Source organism: Harpia harpyja, chromosome 2 (assembly GCF_026419915.1).
Source record: "Harpia harpyja isolate bHarHar1 chromosome 2, bHarHar1 primary haplotype, whole genome shotgun sequence".
NCBI classification, from domain to species: domain Eukaryota; kingdom Metazoa; phylum Chordata; class Aves; order Accipitriformes; family Accipitridae; genus Harpia; species Harpia harpyja.
The window spans coordinates 33,466,874-33,474,177 of record NC_068941.1 but is presented as its reverse complement, the minus strand read 5'-3'; the positions used below and the strand labels follow the sequence as shown (position 1 = coordinate 33,474,177).

Here is a 7,304-nt window from a genome sequence, read left to right as displayed (position 1 = left end):
GGAAGGACTCTTACTCAACTTCCATCAAGTAACAAGGAGAGAAAGATTGCCAGACTGCCTTTCTGCTGTAATGAGCGGATATATCATATTAATAAACATGGCATTTGCTGTCGAGGGAGTATGGATATGTAATTAGCTAAATCCATTGCACTGAACCGAGTTTGCATTCATTATAGTGCCTTTATTGCACTACTGTTAGTTTTCTTGCTATCTAGGATGCTAATTATTACTTGTCTGGAGAAGGCAGCGTATTCAGAAAACCTGATTGTGTAACAATGTTTTTAGCAAGAAGCTTGAGAATAGCCAGCAGTGAATTAGGGAAGCAATGCTCCTTTTTTAATTTTAAAAATGGTACTGTAGTAGCACTGCCATAGTTTTTTAGCATTTACATCAGGTACAGGCTAGAGAGAAAACAATGCCTTGTACTTGTAAAGTGCAGTTATCTTTCTGTGATCACCTAAACCATTCCTAGCAACTTCCTCATGTAGTCTTCATTTTCTGCTCATTATCTTAATTGTACTGAACAGCATATTCAGGAAGTGTGGTCCCAAACTAGTTCATTGATGTTCTTATCACCTTAATCAAGAATATTGTTGAAAAACACCTTGCTGTTCCTTGCCTGCTTTGGATTATGGATGCTGTTAAACTGCTCCAAATCACCAGCGTGTCTATCTTTCTGTCACAGACATCTTCCTCTGCCTTGTAAACTGCTTACAAACTTCCTGAATTTTTTCATTATTGTCTGTCATTGCAGGAGATTTAGGTACTTAACAGTATTCCAGTTCTACATTTTAAATTATTATTTGAGATTAATGACCTCTAATGTGACTCTATATTAAGAGTTTTGATCTGGCTTGCTGTTTGCATTTTACTGTATAATGAAAGGAATGAAGAACAGCACAAACACACTGTTGACAGGGTGTAATTTTCCCTGCTAATTTAAGACAACAGGAATTGTTAATCTGGTAAATCAAGTTTTGTTTGTGTGCCTTTCAACAGTTACGTGTTAAAATCAATATCTCTATTAGCATTTGACTCCAAATAGAATTTAAAATGTATTGGATAGCTCTTGTTTATAGCCGCTGCTCAGAAACAGGTTTGCCTATTTTGTTATAGTATACCTGTTTAGACAAACACTTTATTACACTCACTGGTCATTTTTTCTTAAGCAAATCCATCAATTTAAATACCTTTAAATACATTCGAGAAAAAGAGTAAAAAATGATGACTTGTGTAGGAATGAAAAACAAGATGCACACTCATAGTTCTGTGGCCATTTCTGCAAGTCACAGCGCACAGTCCTGCTTGGAGAACATCATGCTTCTCGCCCTCATCTCTTTTTCCTCAAACTGTGAGGTAAAAATCATGTAATTTCCCCTCAGCATTTGGAAATAAATAAAAACTCAGGAAGAGCTCTTACTTCAGTAGGAATACTCGGGCAAGTAAGGCCTTGTAACCTTAATATATTGATGTGCCATACACAAAGAGTTTCTCACCTTTACCATATGCAGCAGGTATACTCTAACACTACTTGCACAGATGCGTCATAGAGTAATATAAAATGCAAGAGGCACAGATGATGGTTGCTGAATATGGGCGTTGCGACTTACTGTGGAACTAACCAGTCTATTTGGGTTTGCTTCATTTTAATTTGATTTTTGAAGCTAATCCTCAGAAGTGGCTGAAGAGAGGTATTACCATGTCTAATCCTTATACGGTACTGGAGTTGGGTTAGATTTTCAGAGGTTTATTATGTAAAATAGCTTAGTAGCTGTGGCACAGTAATAAACAGTTTGCACAAAAATACTGAGAACAGACCAGCTCACTTGAACTCCATCTTTGAATTTTGTTTGCTTTTTCAAGTACGGCCTTACAGAGCCCAGTGCAGCCAAGTGGTCAATAACCTCCGAAGGCTGAATTTGCCAGTCCATTTCAGCTGCTTTGTGATGGTCCAGCTGAGCAAGCATGAATGGAGATTGCTGTGATACATTGTTATAGCACTTCCCCTCAGCATAGAGGGGATGAGGGAAAAGCATCCCAGCCTTAGTTTAAAGGTTAGTGTAGTTTGCTTGCACATCAATGTCAGTTTTTCACTTCCGCTTGCCTAAGACCAGCCATTTTTACATTTTGAGCATGCTATTCTACCTGTCTTCAAAACAGGTGGAGCAACCAAGCACCCTGGACACCAAGCAGCATTCCATACAGGACACTTCATATATCTGAGAGGAAAGGGGGAAATAAGATGCAAAATGTTCCCCAAAAGATCTTCCTTTTTAGGAAGGAAAAAAAATTACTTCAACAAAAGCAAGACATCCTTCTTGTTAGTCCATCCGGTAGATCATTATTAGTTCCTGTTTGGAGGAGACAAAACACAGCGGCTTCTCCTGCTGGAAAACAAAGCACTAAGAAGATCAACAACAACAGCTTCTGCCTGTTTGCATGCATTACCAGGCCTCAATTTTCTCTTCAGCATCCTGTCCAACTTGTTTTTCCTTTAATTATCATAAAGCAAGTTTGCAGTCAAATCCCTCTTCAATCTGAGCAAAAGTCACCTTATTGTGGACCCTTTTGATCCAGTGGAGACCAGAAAGAATAAGATCACAGAAGAAAGCTGATAAGATTGTTCCATTGGCTTTTTTTAACACAACAAACAAAAAGGCTGAATTTGCCAACCCAAGTGCCATTACATGACAGTGGAAGAAAAACAGGTTTGGGGATATCATTGGGTTCCACCTGATCCATGTTTTAAATACCAAAGACCAGCAGCCCTTCCTGTGTGGCTCCCCTTCAAGAAGGATGGCAGGGTCATAGTTACAGCCTTTGTACTGCACGCTCCATTCCCTGGCTGTCACATCTGGGGCCATTATGTCTCCTTCTGTTAGGAAGAAGAGGTAGCAAAACCCTTTCACATCTGGAGTCCAGCCCAAGGTCAAATGTGTTAGGCAGCAGTTAGCTTTCTAAGGAGTATTAGATAAAAGGTAACTTTTTGTCTTATATTTCAACTTGGCAATTCTTCATCTCCCATTGTTTCTTCGACAGCTTCTCTGACATTCTCACTAAAACAATTTCCGAGCTATTCCACGTTTCCTTTGTGTAGTCATGCTTTTTGTCTCACTGCTAAGTCATGGGGCAAAACACTGAGTCCCTACATTAATGTTTTAAGTTGTTGCTGCTCTGTGTAGGGACTTCCAAGATATAATGTTTTAAGTCCACATACGAGTCCCAGTGAAAAGCTTGAGTGCTGTGTTGAATAATGGCATGCTAAGGTTTCATGGCTTGCACAAGGTCATGTGGGATTCACCAGAATATAAAATACTTCAGTAACTTACACGGAGATCAACAGACCAAAGTTCCCCACAAAATCTTCCGGTCTTTAGGATTTTGTTTAGCACTTCATTGTTTAGCACTTTTTTAGCCTCATAGTGACAACATAGTTTTCTTTCAGTTAAAGATTTTTCTCTTCTCTTGAAATCCTTACAGAAAATAAGAGCTATTTTACCAGAAAAAAGTTTTGACAACGTAAAATTCATTATGTTATTTTCACAGACCTAAACAATGAAACCTCTGAAAATTGCTACAGGATGTTTATTAGCATTCATACAGAGTACTCATTTTTTCACAGCAAAACTACCATTTGATCTAAATGAAAAAGATATTCCTTTCAAGTCAGCAGCAGTTTGTGTCAACAAGAATGTTCATTTTCTGTGCTGATTCAGCCCTATGGATATTGAAGCATAAAAGTCAGATGAGCACATGCATGGCGTAATTATGATGGCAGTTTTGAAAAACGAAAAGTTTTGTTGTCATGCAGTTACTAACTACCTTTGTTTTCTGCTTTCGTATGAATTCTTTACATTCCTGAATAAACACAGACAATATAAACATACATGGCAAAATAGCATCTTAAAATAGGGGTGTGAAGGGCTGAGTATTAGTCACCATTGCTAAAATAAGGTAACACAGGCTGAATTCAGCAGGTGAAACCCCTCTCTGGAGCAAATCAGAGTTTTATCAATTTCAGTAGGCCATGCTACGTCAGTTGGAGATCTCTTCAAAAATGTGTTTAATGGTGACCTACTTTACCCCATCCCTTTGGAGGTGGTTGCTTTTCCTTGTTATACCTGTTTTTTGACCCCTCAGGCTGCTTTCAGACTGCATGCTAAGTCTGTAGGAGGTACACTGTTACCAAAAATGACCAAGCTCTTACAGCAGTTTTCAGCAGTACTTAATTTGGCCTATTGTGTTTACTAAAGGAGGCATCAAAGGACTCTGAAGCGCTTTCAAGATATGTCTATCTTTATTACTTTGATGTAATTGATTACTAGTCAGATTTGGACCATCCTAATTTGGTTGCTCCTCCAATACTTGTTCCAGGATGCAAATGTACCCAGCAAACCACAACCTTTGAGGAGCATTTGCGTTTAACAAATGATTTGACCAGTGTACCTACTACACTATCGAAGTTGCTAATCCAGATAAAATGTTAAGGATTAAACTTAATTATTCAAACAGGCTAGCTTACGTATTTCACAGGCCCCCTAGTATAGCCATGGCTGTTCAGACCTCACAACACGCTGCATTGACTGATTTGAAGTGTAGGCTTCCATTCACCTGGCTTGCTACATGCCAAGTACAATTTTCATTGTTCGATTAGTTACAGGGAATTAGTTAGCCTCAGCTAATCAGGACATCGATGGTGTACTTTATACCGAAGTATAAACCACCTTTTATCTTAGGATGTTTCCCTGCAGAGATCAGCCAGTGTTTCCAGAAGACCTGGGGCAGGGACCATCTCCAGAGTTAGCAGCCCTAGTACCATTGACTTCCCAAATGGCCTGCAGCAAACCACCTTTCTTGGTCATTCCCCCTTCTTCTGAGGCAGTCCTGATGATGAATCGCTCACATATTTGTAGCTAAGTAAACATTACACTACACTTCAGCAGAGGTAGCAGGTTGACTTTCTGTCACTCTTCATTTAGAGGCTTTTTTTCCTTTTAGAACATTCTCTCTCCCTGCACCCCCCTCTTCTGTTTTATACAAAATAATGCTACATTTCCCTGGGGAAATTATTACATAGTCTTGTAGATTGCAGTGTTTTAATTGTTTGATGCTGTATTGACTTAATTTAAAATAATGATTTAAATAAATAAGAAAGTCCACAGAAATACTTCAGGGTTTTCTTTTGTTTGTCTTTGAACTGACAGGAGTATATGCCGTGTATTTAGACAATGGATTTAACTAGCCAACTATCATGTGGTACTAGGAGTCATTTCACTTTTCTTTTTGTCCTTTTGAGCAACCTCATTTTTAAGATTTGGCTGATCTTTCCAGTTTTTGCTATGTCCCAGTTAACCATAAGATGTCCAAGAGCTTGCTTAGACCTCAAATATCCAGGTAATTAGAGCTAAATATATCTCTTAGAAGGAAGGAATATTATTCTTGTTTGCTGTCATATTGTAATTCGGGAAATACTGTTGATGACTCTAAATCACCAATACTGAAATTAGCCAGTTATTACACTGTTCATCATTATGATTAGGGGGATGGATCAGGGCAGTATTTCTGAGAGGGTGGGTTGTGACACACACGGTAGTCATGAAACGTGGTCAGGTGTTGGCAAGTTGTTGAAAATTTTGCAAATTACAAAGCAAAGGCAACCTAGCTTCTGCACTCCGGGTGACTTTTATTCTTCAAGGTCAAGCATGCTTTTCAGCCTTTCAAGAAATATTACAGAGTTTTGTCACTTTACAAGCATAGATGTTAATTCATTTTTATAAAGACAATGAGGGCTGCAATTTTTTTTTTTGCTTTGGATAATGGAACGTCGTCTGAAAGAGAAAAACCACAGAAAAATACTGGCTTAAGGAGGTGGTAGTGGGATCCAAGATACTAATTTTCTCATAGTGATTTAAATTCAAGTTAACAGGGAAAAAGATAATTTCTTAGTCCTTCCTGACTATTTGGTGGCCTATGTTAAATGATTTTATGATCTCTGTTTAGCTCCCATATTAGAAAAACAAACACTGCTGCAATTAGGCATGGAGGACTCAGGTACTTGGAGACTAAATGATACGCTTACCCTTACATCGTTCAGGATATTTGACAGGATCAAATCGTATTGGACAGGCAATTTGAGGGACTAGGTGCAGCATCCATTTCTACCGTAGCCATTTTCTGAATAATTATAACATTTCTGTCCCTGAAGCTGTCAAAATAACTCATACAAAAGTGTAAAAAAAAACTGAATAAAAATAATATCATTTCTCTTGGGGAAGCAGTTCAAGACGTTCTCAAGCATCTTAATAAATTAACTGTAGACACCTATGACAAGACTAATTTTCAATGAAAGACTCTCTGCTCTAAAATAAGGGGGCACTAGGATCTTTCCAAAAGTACTCTCCTAGCATGTTGTTCAAGATGAATGCCTCTTAATTACCATGTATTTATTTTTCATTTACTTTTTACCTTTCACAGTCATTAGGCTTACATTTCCTGTAAAGTAAGTTTTGTAAACTTTGAGGTGATATGTTTATATCCCACTCTTTGTGCTGGTTGCTTTCTCTGCTGATTCAAAGGGAAAAAAGAAACTGATTTTTAAGAACATATATTTACAGACCTTACAGCTCCCTGTACTAGAGTGAAGTACAGAATTTACATAAAATTCTGGCAATATCTTGAAAAGTAAGTGAGGAAGTAACTTACAAATCTTCTAGGGAATAGCCAACTACCTAGATATGGAACTGCACTGTGCTATAGCTGACCTGCAGTCTAGAGGACAGAGAGTGCCTGGAAAAAACAGAAAAGAAAAAGCATTACTAAGATAGGCATAAAAGAGGCTATATTAATCTTATTTACCTGCTACAGTACTATTCCATGTCATTGCCTTGGAATCAACATAGCTACTTTTTCCCTGCTTTCATCTCCATCCGTTATACATACATTTGTTGTCTGAAATTGAAGAGGCATGGTGTTTTGGGGTTTTTTTTTGGCTCCTCATTATTCTTGTGAGATGATCGAGAAGGGGTATGGGTTACTGTCAATGCCAGACCTGGCTAACCTTGAAAAGGGGAGACAGGCTCAGAAATCTCCACAGCCCTGTTATTACACAGCAGCCTGAGAAGGAATGATAAACTGCTGTTTTACTGCAGTGTCAGTAGGCATTGTGACACAGGAAGAACTTAAGAGCAGAGTGCAGTCGTATTGCAGAGATCCTGTACTCTGTCCTTGGCAGGGGAAGCTGGTAGTTTTTCTGTGCTATAATTAGCCACTGCCAACGAATGCATATTGTGTCACAGGAATTAGTC

The 7,304-nt window shown here is 38.4% G+C and overlaps 1 long non-coding RNA gene across 1 annotated transcript; it reads right to left on the bottom strand.

Moving 5' to 3' along the window:
• Positions 1–1,731: 1,731 nt before the first annotated feature.
• Positions 1,732–3,510, bottom strand: LOC128136143 (uncharacterized). The gene is made up of 2 exons (XR_008233273.1): positions 3,330–3,510; positions 1,732–2,875 (listed from the first exon to the last, which is right to left on the bottom strand). It is a non-coding gene; the product is annotated as an uncharacterized LOC128136143 (long non-coding RNA).
• Positions 3,511–7,304: the final 3,794 nt, after the last annotated feature.